Source organism: Eptatretus burgeri, chromosome 15, assembly GCF_056783735.1.
Source record: "Eptatretus burgeri isolate ZD-2024b chromosome 15, Ebu_testis_v1, whole genome shotgun sequence".
Classification (NCBI taxonomy): Eukaryota; Metazoa; Chordata; class Myxini; order Myxiniformes; family Myxinidae; genus Eptatretus; species Eptatretus burgeri.
Genome location: NC_140975.1, coordinates 13,027,454 through 13,041,599, shown reverse-complemented (window position 1 = coordinate 13,041,599; position 14,146 = coordinate 13,027,454). Strand labels below are relative to the sequence as shown.

The following is a 14,146-nucleotide window of genomic DNA, read 5'->3' as shown; positions in this document are numbered from 1 at the left end:
CTTCGTGTATTCAAAGAGCAAGAAACATGAGAAACTTCTATCGATCATGTTGTTTTAATCTTGTCTGGTTTTGTGGACATGATGAAGTAGTTCGTGATGGGGTTAAGGTTGTGGTGTATTTTGACATTGAATAATTACTACAATTGTTCGGATTCCTAATTGCTGATGGGTGATAAGGCTATTTGGCAAATATTTGAGCGTTTAATAGCGATTTTTTGTTATTTATTTATCGATTAAATTTACGGACGGACATGATCGTAAAGAGGTGTACAGTCTGCTTCGTCACTGGGGCGTCGAATTTGTTCGGATGCTTACGGTTCCATAACAAAGTATTCGTTTTGTGGTTGAACTGATCGGCGATAAGAAACAAAAACTCGGAAAAAAAAAACACACGAGAAGGCAATGGAATACGAACTAACACGCGTCGCGGAACACCCAAGTCATGATGGTGCGTGAGTCGGCGTACGAGATGACGTCGCGGGCGGAGGGATCCTTGCGGAGAAGCGGCGGGGGACTACATGTAGGTTCAGCAGGGAAGTTGTAGTGCGCGATGACTGGGATCTCGAAGCAATAAACGCGTTTTTTCACTTGGGGGACGGTTTTCCTGCAGCTAATTGTGTCCCAGGTGAGTGTTTACGTTTTACAAGTCTTTGCTTTGGACGGTATTTGGGCGGTGGGGGGTCCCGCGCACTGTATGCCGTGATGTGCTTGCAACGAGTCAGGTTTGAAGCAACTTTGTGGTGTCATTTAGTGTTCGATGACGATGGGCCCTTCATTCGAGCGCCCATCTTTTGCCTGAAAATAGCTCCGGCCTGGTTCTCAGACCTCGGTTCTGGGGACCTGTGCTCCTTCAGAGTCTTGTGGCAACGCTTTCCTCATGTGATGGATAAAGTGGGGGTGAACCCTTGGCATGGACTCGAGGTGATGAAATATTAGGAGCAAAGAAAAAGAACCGAAAGGACAAATGCACGTTTAAAAAAAATATATATTGTGTATATATAATATATTGTCGTCCTGAAGATGTGAACTTGTGGTCAAGCATTCGTTTCTTATTTACCTGGACGTTTTGATCGGAGTCATTACGCCCTTCCAAACGTGAGTCTTTCTCCCTTTCATACTCGTACTGCATCGTCCATCTCGTTGTGCTCGGTTGGTGCTAAACTTGGTGCTTGAAAAACTTAAGTAATGAACGACGTCTCGGGATGGACTCCAGTTGGTGTTAGATTGGCGTGCACTCCTTAAGTGTTCGTTCTCGATGTCAGAAGAAGACTTTTGCCTGCTTGAAAGGCTCAAAAAGATGGTGTTTGTGTGTTAATGGTCTGACAAAAGACATACTCCTGGGATTCCCCCCTCCCCCACCCCACAATTTCACAAACGTGATTATAAAGAGGTTATTCGTTGATTTAAACTGATAAAAAGTTGATCAGTTTCGAACATGATGTGATATCTATATATATATATATATATATATATATATATATATATATATATATATATATATATATATATATATATATATATATATATATATATATATATATACATGTGTGTTGTAAGCCTCAAATGGAGGCACCACTGATGTCACGTGTGGACATGTATGGCCCTTTTTATTTGTTGGGGGTTGGGGGGGGGGTAACTGAGTGGGAAGGGGTAAAGGCTCCAATGAGGGATTCTGTGGCCTTGCTGATTTCATAGTTTATACATGAGCTGAGTTTTTCATTGGGGTTGAATGCTTTTGATTTGACACACTTGGAGGAGCTTGCACAGGCATCGTAGTGGGAGACATCATTGTAATTTGTATTTTTATTTATTTTAACATTGCTGTAAGGCTCACATGTGCAGGACAAAGACATTGGTAGACGTCGATGGAGTTATTAGCATGGATACCTGGGCAATGGACAAACGCATATGGGATTTGAACACGTGTTCCAGACATCATGATCCAGGGGTACAGATAGGAACACGACAGACCATCCTTTTTTCACATGATTGCTGGAATGTACATAAAAGGATAAATCTCAGGACTTGGGATCTCAACTCATTGAGGTATCTGCTCCGGATGCCAAATGGGCCAAACCGTTGAATGAAATTATCTTAATTTCATAATCACCAATTTTTCTACGTGAGAATGGAGTCTAATGGACTCTAGTGTTTACCTTGTAAGCCAGGGAGTATTATGGTCCAGAATTGCCAACATGCTATGGAGCCTGTTAAGGAAAAATCTGATATTTGATCTGATGTACTGAAAAAAGTTGATCAGTTTTGAACATGATGATGATGTGTATATATATATATATATATATATATATATATATATATATATATATATATATATATATATATATATATATATATATATATATATATATATATATATATATATATATATATATATATATATATATATATATATATATATATATATATATATATATATATATATATAGCCCTTTTTTATTTATTGGGGGTAACTAACTGAGTGGGAGGGGGTAAAGGCAAATTGCAAATTCCTGCCTGAAACTGCAGGTCGCAGGTGCTCCTGGTCTTCTTGTTTACCTGGATTCCCCCTGACACCAGATTATATACTGCTTGCTATCTCAGTGTAGTAGTTTTCTGAGCAGAAGTTCCTCCGTTATAAACATTCACCAGGTAGTTCAAACATTTCATGTGAACAGCCCTCTGACTGCGAAGGGCAACCTATTGCAGTAGTAGTTGCTGTTTAAGTCTTTTGACTGTGCGTGTTTTGGTTTTACGTTTTAATATCTCCCATGTGAGACCGACCCCGCACCATGACTAGTGTTGACCTGAATGTTGTTTGAAATGTGCATTATAACCCTAAAATATTGGTGTCGTGTGGTAGAATAGTAGTTGATTGTATTGGTTCTTGATTCTCCCTCAATGCTGTCTGTTCCTACTTATTGAATCCTGGTGTGAGTCGAGTGAGTAAAGCATTTTTGTTTTTTTGTTGTTCTCGCACAAAGAGCTTGTGTGAGTTTGATTCCAAAGATTTCATAAAACTGCGAATGAAGAAAAAGCTAACCCAGTCTCAAAACCAATTGTTGTCTGATATGGTTTCGGAATTGCTGAACCGAGCCCATAATGTAAACGGGACTGTCGCACATTACACGAAGTGTGTCATCTCAACGTCGATGGTAGTTTTTCAACGGAATGTTTGAGGTAGTTGAATGGGAAACCAGCCTGAACTTTGAACCACTTTTTCCCAAAACTTGTATCATGTTGGATCGCCTCGGTTACTTCTCAGTTGTTCAACTTTTATCATCAGCTCTTTATTTTATTAACATTCCTTTATTTGCTGAAAATTGATTATTCTTTTGGAAGAAATGTTTTGTTGATGTGCTTGAATTTGAATTTTCTTTGTGGTAAGATAGTGTCATTTGACGCACATAACATTGTAGTTTACAACGCACAAGAGGCAGTTCAAATAAGTTTTCCTTTTTGTAGAAATCTGAAAGCCGCAAGCCTGATGTATCCTCCTGTGTTTATGAAAACCTCTCTCAGATATCCACATTTACTGAGTGGAGAGGATGGAATTTATGATGAAAAAAGAAATGGTCAAACACCTGGAGATGGTAGATTGAGATGGCAGAATAAACTGGAACAGTGAGCGCATACTTCCTCCCAGCTGAGCTGTTTTGGTTTTATATCGCAATGATAGGCCGGATCTGCATGTGGACCAAAACCAAAATCTAAGTATTCTTCTTGTCCACCTCGTTTTGTCATAACTCGTCCACAACTTTTTGAGATATCGTGATATCTATATCTATATATATATATATATATATATATATATATATATATATATATATATATATATATATATATATATATATATATATATACATTGTTTTGGGCCCCGTCTCTATGGTGAAGAATCACTTTAATAATTTAAAAGTTCTCGTATCTGGTTCCGGATTTGGATCTTCACCAAAATGGAATTGATTCATCCTTGTGGCACACCAAACCTGTCCGCCAAGTTTTGTCTGAATCCATCCCCAACTTTTTGAGATATCCTATTCACAGACAAGCAGGGTGTGAAAACATAACCTGCGGCCACCTTTGGCACTGGATAGAGCACGTACCTCCCCCAGGCTGAACAGTTTACATTTTGTATCCCACTGATTGGTCGGATCTGGATCCGGACTTCAACCAAAATCAAATTGTTTTTGTCATCTCACCAACTTGTGCACCAAGTTTTGTCATCCGTCTTCAACTTTTCGAGATATCGTACTATGTATCGGTTTTTTGGCCACGTCTCTTAATTGTGAAGCATCATTAAACATTCGAGTATCCAGATCTCAATTTTAACAAAAATCGATCAATTCGTCTTTCAGCCCATGGGCTCGACTAGCCAGCTCAGGCCGACCTGGTGCCCGAGTTGAGCGTGCCGTCTGAGGTGTGCCGCAAGTTCTGAGAGAAATACTGTGAATTCTATCTGGAACACAATTTGTTGACTGCAGATGCCACACAGAATCAGTGTATTATTTGATAGTTGCATATGGTTAAATTGGCGGGAGGGGGGGGGGGGGACCTGCAGTGTTGCCTCGTTGTATTGATTACATTAGATTTGATGATGAAAGTTACTACAGTATCTACCTCCGGATTCACACACTGACACACACAGACCTTTCACAATCGTCTCTCCTGTCCCTCGTTAACAGGCGAGGCTAACTATCACTTTGGACGGTCCAGATTCGGTACGATGTGTAGTTACAAGAGCATAATCTAAACGCTTCTTCATTCCCTGAGGTAGGTAGGTTATCTTAAGTCTTTTTTTTTGTGGAGCTCCCACACTCGAACAACAACAAAACTTTGCCAGCTTTGCTTTTGAAACGTTGCAGCAGAACCACACAGGAAGTCCCGAAGATTGCGCAGTCATCCTGTAATACTTACTGCCCATCACCCCTACTTGAATTCAGAACCCCCAGTAAAAATCGATTCCAAGTTCATGCTCAAGGCATGCAATGGACAGCTGACCAGCCCCTTGGATGAAGTTGCATCACCGGTGCATTTTCAGAGTAGCAATAAAATGGACTTCAACATATAATATTTCTACTCTTCGGTGGGGAAGTTTTATTGAATGAAATGGTGCAATTCAATTGGTGATGTCATAAGTTTTATGGTTTATAGTTGTTCAACATAGAGTTTGAATTACTTGGAACTGAACACGAAGGAGTAGACCAAATGCTTTGGGTACAATAAAATAAAATGCAACTTAAACGATTATTCATTAACTAAGTGTGTAATGGTGGTGAATAATGTATTTTGGGGCATATGCTCGTTGTTGGATATGGCTTGAACGTTTAATAGTCCAAAAATAGTTGTTGTTGCATCAGCATGTTGATGTTTCTTTCCATGTAAAGTCAAACACACTTCTGATTGTTGAAGGAAAAAATATATAATCAAAAGGCTTGTTTGCTTTGCTTCTTTGCAGGAGTCAGAAAAAATTATGTCATGAATGCTCGCATAGCATTCTAAGGTTTATTTCATAATCAAGGAGTGTATTCTGGATTAAAGTGCTGCCAAAGTAACATGGCTTTGATGCGGCATTTAAGCGGTATGCCATCGATAGTTGTTCTAGGTGGCGAAGGAGCGTTGCTCAGTTCTGATTGGAATGGTGTCTTGATCTTTTTAACACTGATTAGTGAGAACACACTATCTGCACACAAGTGACAATCTGATTTCTTCAGCCCTGTTTGTAGAACACAAATCACCATTAATTTGCTCTTTGGAATGCAAACCAAACTCTAGCGCCCCCAATTTATTCCATCTTTTAATGTGTTCTCAGGACACTTCAAAGTCACCAATCTTGTTCCATAAACCGCAAGTGTTTCCTGAGACTCCTCTTCACCGGAAGTTTACATCACGTAAATTGTCTAATCTGGCGGAGGTATGCGCTCTACCAGGTGCCGTTCTCATTTGCACTCAATTTGTTCATCCCACATGAAGTTCTGGGTTTGATTTTGAGGACGATTTGCCTGCGAAACTGAAATACAAGTGCCTGTCGAAGACGAGGTCATAGCGAGGTCAAATCCATCTTTCAATGTGTTCTCAGGACATTTTGAGATCAATTTTGTTCCATAAATGCAAACATTTGCTGAGATGCCTCTTCACCGGAAGTTTACGTCACTTTTGGTGAAAGGTTCATCACCCTTTTTTTTGCATGATGGCCATTTCATTTGCCAGATTTTCATGACTCATCTGGATATCGCTGAGCACCTTCCAGACACAATAGTCATGGTAATCCAAAGGTTGCTATCACGGGCTCTCGGTCGAGCACATACCTCCGCCAGGCTGAATAGTTTACGCTTTGTGTCCCATTGATAGGCTGGATCTGCATACAGATCTCCATTCGGACCTGAAGCAAAATTTAATTTGCTTGTTCTTGTCATCGAACCAACGCGCCCACCTAGTTTCATCAAAGCTCGTTCACAACATTTTGAAATATCGTGATATATATATATATATATATATATATATATATATATATATATATATATATATATATATATAGATATATAGATATCTTCTTCTTCTCCTTTCGGCTGCTCCCGTTCGGGGTCGCCACAGCGGATCATCCGTATGATCCGCATAGTGATTTGGCACATGCTTTACGCCGGATGCCCTTCCTGACGCAACCCTGGTCGCCTCTTACGACACAGGGACATGGTACACCTATTTTAACTGGGGTATACACCGGCCCAGTATACTGGTACTCATTTCGCCGACCTCGGAAGGATGACAGGCTGAGTCAACCCCCTGGTGTATTAATTCAGTGACCCAACGGGGCTTGAACTCAGGACATCTTGGATCCCAAGCCGCTGCCCTAACCACTGCGCCAACACCAGGCTTACACGCACGCACGCATGCACGCACGCATGCACGCATGCACGCACGCACGCACGCACGCACGCACGCACACACACACACACACACACGTCTTTGGCCCCATCTCTCAATGGCGAACAATCGCTTAAAATTTTTATTTTTTTAAAAATCCTCGTTTCTGGATTTGGATCTTCACCAAAGTCGAATCGATTTGCCTTTGTCACGCTCACAACCTGCCCACCAAATTGCATCCGGATCCATCCACAACTTTTTGGGATATCCTGTATGCAACCAAACAGTCGGGTGAAAACGTAACGTCCGTCCATCGCAGATGGCGGAGGTAATTATATATTATGTATAGTTATCTCCACCACCGAAGGTGGATATTTTCACCCTGTTTGTGTGTTTCTTAGAATGATATCCCAAAACGTTATGGACATATTCAGATGAAAGTTGATGGACAGCTTAAGTTTCCAACAAGGATTAACTTTTTTATATTTTGGTGAAGATGGGGAATGTGATCTGAGTTATTTATTATCTTGCCAAAACGAAGTTTTGCAAGATATGTTAGTCAGCTTGTATGTTTTTTTTGTTTTGTTTGTTTGTCTGTAATCACGTATAAAATATTCTGCAGAGCACAGTTATCATTGGAAATTTTTGTAACTTCGCATATCAGAGGCCTATAGAGGTCCCTTTCAGCGCATACAATTTTGAAGGTCAAGGTCAAAGGTCAAGGTCACTTTGTCGCAAATCAGGGGAGTCGACGAAACCCTTATCTTTTGAGTAATTTTGATCAGATAGTCTTCAAACTTCATGGGAATATAGTTCATGGTCTGGCGCTCAGCTGATTAATTTTTGGTGGCGATTGGCCTTGACCTTCATGGTTAGCGCCTCAGGTCAAACATATTTGACCCCAAGGTCAAATTTTCAAGTTTTAGGAACCATATCGTGTAGTACCTTAAATTGAAGACCTCGATGAGTGCTTTCTAGATATGTCAAGCTTGAGACATTATGACGTCATTTGGTGATGTTATGAGGCAAACGCATATTTTTCATGGTTACTCTGTAGAACGATTCTCATCGGAATCTCTCGAAGGCAGATTTTCCTCAAGGAGTCGCTCCTGGTGGATAGCAGCTCTGTTCACCTCAGTGTGACCTTAAAGAAGTCACACGTGGTCACCTTTTGGCAAGATGCGGGTGACATTGGTTTATTTTTTTTATTTTTTTCAGTGATTCTTCATCATTGAGAGAGGGCCAAAAACGACAAATAGTACGATATTTCAAAACATTGTGGATGAGTTATGACAAAACTTGGTGGATGAGTTGGTTAGGTGACAACAACAAGCCGATTTGATTTCGATTCCGATCTGACCTATCAGTGGGATACAAAACGTGAACTCAGTCTGGCCAAGGTATGCACTCGACCAGGTGCTGTTCTCGTTAACCTCCGCCATTGAAGATGGATGGAGGTTCCTGTTTTCACCCCTTTCTGTTTGTTACTTACGAAATCTAAAGATTTCATAAGTATATTGATGACTTCCGTTTGTTTGTTTGTTTGTTTGTTTGTAGACACGATAACTCGAGAACGGAAGAAGCTCCCAACGTCAAATTACACTACGTGATTCAGGAGGGTGATGGCTAGTGCTGATTAGATTTTGGTCAAAATCGGTCAAAGGTCAAGGTCACAGTGAGGTCAAACATAATCCGTAAATTCACGTGGAGAAATGGAGTATTTTTGCTTCACTCGACGTTACGAGTTCATTTTAACTTCGATTTTAATTTTGTCTTCGGTTTTTGCATTCGCTTAGGACGCTTAAAACTCGGTTGTCGAAATTCTGGTAAAAATCGGATGTTTAGGAGACGTTTTAAGATTGCATAAAAAATATTTCACGCGACACGTCACGGGTCGTCCCATGATGCAGTGCGCTCAAGCAGTCACGTCGTTGAGTTACGTTAAGGTATAATTGCGTGGAGAAATGGAGATTTTTGCTTCGGTCGATGTTACGATTTTTGATGGTTTGATACAGAATCATTGTAGAAACTTCTGGTTTGCGTCGCTACCTTCTCTCGAGACAGCCTTTATTAGACAAGGTCAGAGGTCAAGTTGACGATTTCGTAAGTACCAGTCTATGACTGCTTGTTTGTTTGTTTGTTTGTTTGTTTGTTTGTAGGCACGATAACTCGAGAACGGAAGAAGCTACCAATGTCAAATTACACCACGTGATTCAGGAGGGTGATGGCGAGTGCTGATTAGATTTTGGTCAAAATCGGTCAAAGGTCAAGGTCACAGTGAGGTCAAACATCATTCCGTAAATTCACGTGGAGAATGGAGTATTTTTGCTTCACTCGACGTTACGAGTTCGTTTTAACTTCGATTTTAATTTTGTCTTCGGTTTTTGCGATCGCTTGGGATGCTTAAAACTTGGTTGTCGAAATTCTGGTAAAAATCGGATGTTTGGGAGACGTTTTAAGATTGTATAAAAAATATTTCACTCGACGCGTCACGGGTCGTCCCATGATGCAGTGCGCTCGAGCAGACGCGTCGTTGAGTTGCATTCAGGTGTTGCGTGTGCGCGCTGACGGTGTTTTCAATAAAGATGGTGTTTAAAATCATTTTTTATCCCAATTTAGGTTATCGTCGCATGCCTGACTCGCTAAGCCGTCGGATTATGTAAATATTGTTGGTGGATGGCCGAATATTACGGTTTTGTGACTTTGATAAAATTATATTAAATAAATGCGTGGAGAAATGGAGATTTTTTTGCTTCGCTCGACGATACGAGTTCGTTTTAACTTTGATTTTAATTTTGTCTTCGGTTATTGCGATCGCTTAGGAGGCTTAAAACTCGGTTGTCGAAATTCTGGTGAAAATCGGATGTTTTGGAGACGTTTTAAGATTGTATAAAAAAATTTCACTCGACGCGTCACGGGTCGTCCCATGATGCAGTGCGCTCGAGAAGACGCGTCGTTGAGTTACGTTAAGGTATAATTGCGTGGAGAAATGGAGATTTTTGCTTCGGTCGACGTTACGATTTTTGATGGTTTGATACAGAATCATCGTAGAAACTTCTGGTTTGCGTCGCTACCTTCTCGAGAGACAGCTTTTATTAGACAAGGTCAGAGGTCAAGTTGACGATTTCGTAAGTACCAGTCTATGACTGCTTGTTTGTGTGTTTGTTTGTTTGTCGGCACGATAACTCGAGAACGGAAGAAGATACCAATGTCAAATTACACCACGAGATTCAGGAGGGTGATGGCTAGTGCTGATTAGATTTTGGTCAAAATCGGTCAAAGGTCAAGGTCATAGTGAGGTCAAATATTCGATTTTTGATGGTTTGGTACAGATAACTCGAACGGAAGAACCTACCAATGTCAAATTACACCACATGATTCAGGAGAGTGGTGGCTTGTGCTGATTCGATTTTGGTCAAAATAGGTCAAAGGTCAAGGTCACAGTGAGGTCAAACATCCAAAACATTCAATTTTTGATGGTTTGGTACAGAATCATCGTATAAACTTCTGGTTTGCGTCGCTACCTTCTCGAGAGACAGCTTTTATTAGACAAGGTCACAGGTCAAGTTGACGATTTCGTAAGTACCAGTCTATGACTGCTTGTTTGTTGTTTGTTTGTTTGTGAACAGTATTAGGAAAAAACTCCTCGACGGATTTCGACGAAACTTGGTGGGGGGGCGGGGTTCGTCTGGTCCAAGGATCATGCCATTTTGGACTTGTTCCAAAATCCAATATGGCCACTATGGCGGCCAATTTGAAAAAATATTTGATTTTTTTTTTTTTTTGCATTTCTACATGTTTTAAGTGATTTCCAACCCCCCCCCCCCCCCCCAAAAAAAAACTGTTAGAGAAAAAAAAAATTGCACATTTTTTTCCAACAAAATTTCAATTTTTTTTTTTGCATTTTTACATGTTATAAGTCATTTCCAACAAAAAAAAAACATGCCAAAATTATAATTGCAGCTGATTTTTGAACTTCAGGTGGATATACCCACGTAAAATCAATTTCTGTCTCAAGGAATCTAGTTATGACGAATGAATTGAGTATGTAAAAGTAAAAGGGAAAGTTGCAAACTATAACTCTGTGAGCACTGTTTATGTCAAATTGAATGAATAGGATATCAGGTTCACTCGAGTGACCCAGCAATATTGGCGGCGGAGGTTTTGCACTCTACCGAGTGCTCCCCCTATAGTTTGTACTTGTGATTCATTGATCCCATATGATGTTCTGGGTTAGATTTGTGAGGATGATTCACCTGCAAAACTGAAATAAAAGTCCGTGCTGAAGGTAAGGTCACAGCGAGGTCAAATCGCCAATTTTGAGCGGAAGACATTTGGGTCACCTCTTCCTGAATTCTATAAACGCTCGCTATTCCATAAAAAAATCGAACACCCATTTTGGGTGGCATGAGAGGACCCTGAGATTACCTGCATTTTATAAACACAGCCCATGATGTTTTCAAGAGTATGCATAAAGAGCTTGTGGTTGTTGGTAAATGCAATATCAGGAGCGTCTTTTGATTATGTGCCATATCTGTGCATGCTCAACTCTCGTGCATTGATGTGTTTGAAGTTTGACACAATGAATGCGAGTTGTAATGTTGCTAATACGCAACCTTGCTTCATGTCATTTGAAATGGTGAATGGCTTGCTCTTATCGCCATTGTCACGGACCCTGACCATCATGCGATCTTGGATATGTTGTATAATTTGATTTCACTCAGCAGGGGTGCACGTGTTCCAGAGCCCCTATCTCTCAATGGTGATCTAGCTCGGCAGGGATGCATAGTTTCGGAAGTAGCTTCCAGAGCCCCTCTCTCTCTCATCAGCATTGAATACTTCTGTCACATCTACGAAAACAGCATGTAGAGGTTGAGGTTTTGTTCCTTGTATTTCTCATAGGTATAAAAATAGGTACCCCTTCTTCAAAGTATCATATTTCGGTATATATATGTAATTAAGCTATACGTTTTTTTGTTCTGAACTCAGACTTACACTTTCAGGAAAATGTAGTGAGAAGGCAATGGAACAAACTTCATTTTTTTGACATTTTTGAAACAGAGTGGTAACCACTTACATGCACTTAGCCAACAGTGATATGACATGATGGTTATCACACACTGCTTTGTTGCCTTTGTTTTGTTTTTGAAAATAATTTTTACAAGAACATGCGAGTTAGATCGTTGAATTCCTGGAGTGCAGCTTGACAATACCAAACGTCACAGAGCTCTGCAGGGTGTTGTGGGACATTGCACCTGTCAGTTTTGCAAATTTCTGTTGGGAAAGCATCAGCTCCTGACACAAGCTTCCCAGTGTGAGCTTTCTGCATTTCATCAGGAGTCAAAGTGTAAGTGTAGGTTCGTTTTGGATCGGCACTTGAGGAACTGAAGCGTCGTCGTCTTGGTGATGAATCCAGGCGTGTTTGTGTTTAGTCAGTGACTTGAGTTTTCGGCCCAGGGTTGAAGGCCAAATTCACGCTCCGGCTCAATCCTCATTACAGAGAAGTGTTAGACCTTTCTGCCAGAGACATAATGGTGTTTACTTCATGATAAAACCCTTGGGAATTATTTCTGTTTGCTACTTGAGGTTGATGAGTTCCCCCAGTCCACAAGTTATTTTGTTTTTTTTTATCAGCCTGAGTACCCTTTGGGATCCTTGCTCGGTAATCTTTTATTCAAACATCGGCTTCCTTTTTGCAGTAAACTGCTTGATTTTTCATTGTCAATGGAAGGCATGCAATTCCTATTGAGGTTTATTTCTGTGTGTGTCATTTTTGGAAAACCTTTCCTGATATTTCCTTTTTTAAAAAAAAAAAATTAAGTATCTCTTTCGCAACCCTGTGAGTGGTGCTCTTGACGTGCTACATCAGTATCAAGTTCGCTTTCCAGATGAATATATGTGATCCATATTTTCTTTGAGGCATTTGCGGATGTCTGTATTTGTGCCTCGTTTCTATCGCAAATTATTCCATTCTGAGTGGGCATAACTATTCCACGGTGTTTCAAGTGTTACGTGTTGACCTCAGGGCAAGGCGAGCTGATGCACTGGTAACCCGGTGGGTGACGCCGCAGAAAAGAGAGGACAAATAAAGTGTCCTGATGTTGTTTTAGGGGTGAAACAACAAATGGCAGGAGACAGAAGGATAATGTTAACAGAGATATTTAATAATCAGTAATGCAGAGGACTCGACGTTTACTTATTTTTTTCAGTCAGATTTTTTTTGATGCCTGGAAAAACCACTTGTTTTCTATGGTATTTGAGTTTGAAAAAAAAATGGATATTTATGCATTCACCGATCATTGAAAAGTCTAAAACACTCAACCAGCCTTTGTTTAATAGAGTGAGTAGAGACAGATCATGTTCATTTCTTAAAGAGCACTCAGATTTTTTTTTTTGAGATTGAAGTTCAACATCACAATGTTAGAAGTACACAGCTGTCACACTGATACCAGAATGAATCTCAGCCTTGTATTCTCAACAACGGCAAGAGTGCAATGTTGTTGTTTGGAAAAATGGATGATTTTAATGAAGTCCTGGTTGCTCGGAAGAAGGTATTGGCAAGTTCAAACTTCACCCTCTTTCTTCCAAAGACATGTGGAAACTAAGATCATGGCATTTAGCATTTGTAGTAGTGAAACCTGCAAAGCATAAACAAACTAGTGCACTCGGTAGAGTTCCGCAATGCCGCCCTGCAGCACGTGGAGACGGAATGGGGTGGGAGCGGTGTACTTCTGAGGTGAATGTGTACAAATGATACTGAGTTTATGTGTATAAATGTACTTCTGAGGTGAATGTGTACAAATGATACTTATTCACCATGCAGTATATGGAGACTGATTTGGAGTGAGCTGTGTGCAATAATTTATTGATTCAATGATTAATTGCACAATTAAAATAATTGATTTCTCGATCAATAACGTAATGGCAGTAATTAATTGATTAATCAAAAAACGAAGAATAAAGTTTTTGCCAAAGCACATCTTCACTTTTGTTCCCAAATGTCAACTTCCTAGTTCAAAGAATGGCTGAGATATCGCCTGGACAAACAAACAAGAAAGGTAAACAAACAGAGTAAAAACTGAGTACTCTTCCTTCGGCGCCCGGCGATGGCATCAGGCATCGCCTGGTCACGGAACTGGGAAGGAGGGTGTACAATACTCGTTCTGAATATTTTAAAATACAGAACTAAATTTCTGGAAAATTACTTGAAGCCAGTTTTGTTACAAAGTAAGAAAAATTGTAAGATCATATCATTATCTCAGTTTTGTGTGTGCCTTTAATAGACGGT

The 14,146-nt window shown here is 40.2% G+C and overlaps 1 protein-coding gene across 1 annotated transcript in view; it reads left to right on the top strand.

Moving 5' to 3' along the window:
* Positions 1-470: 470 nt before the first annotated feature.
* LOC147011549 (lysine-specific demethylase 3B-like) overlaps positions 471-14,146 on the top strand; it is a 101,943-nt gene continuing 88,267 nt past the window's right edge. The window contains exon 1 of the mRNA XM_085857476.1: positions 471-625. The gene's annotated coding sequence lies outside the window, so the exon portion shown is untranslated. The remainder of the gene's footprint in view (positions 626-14,146) is intronic.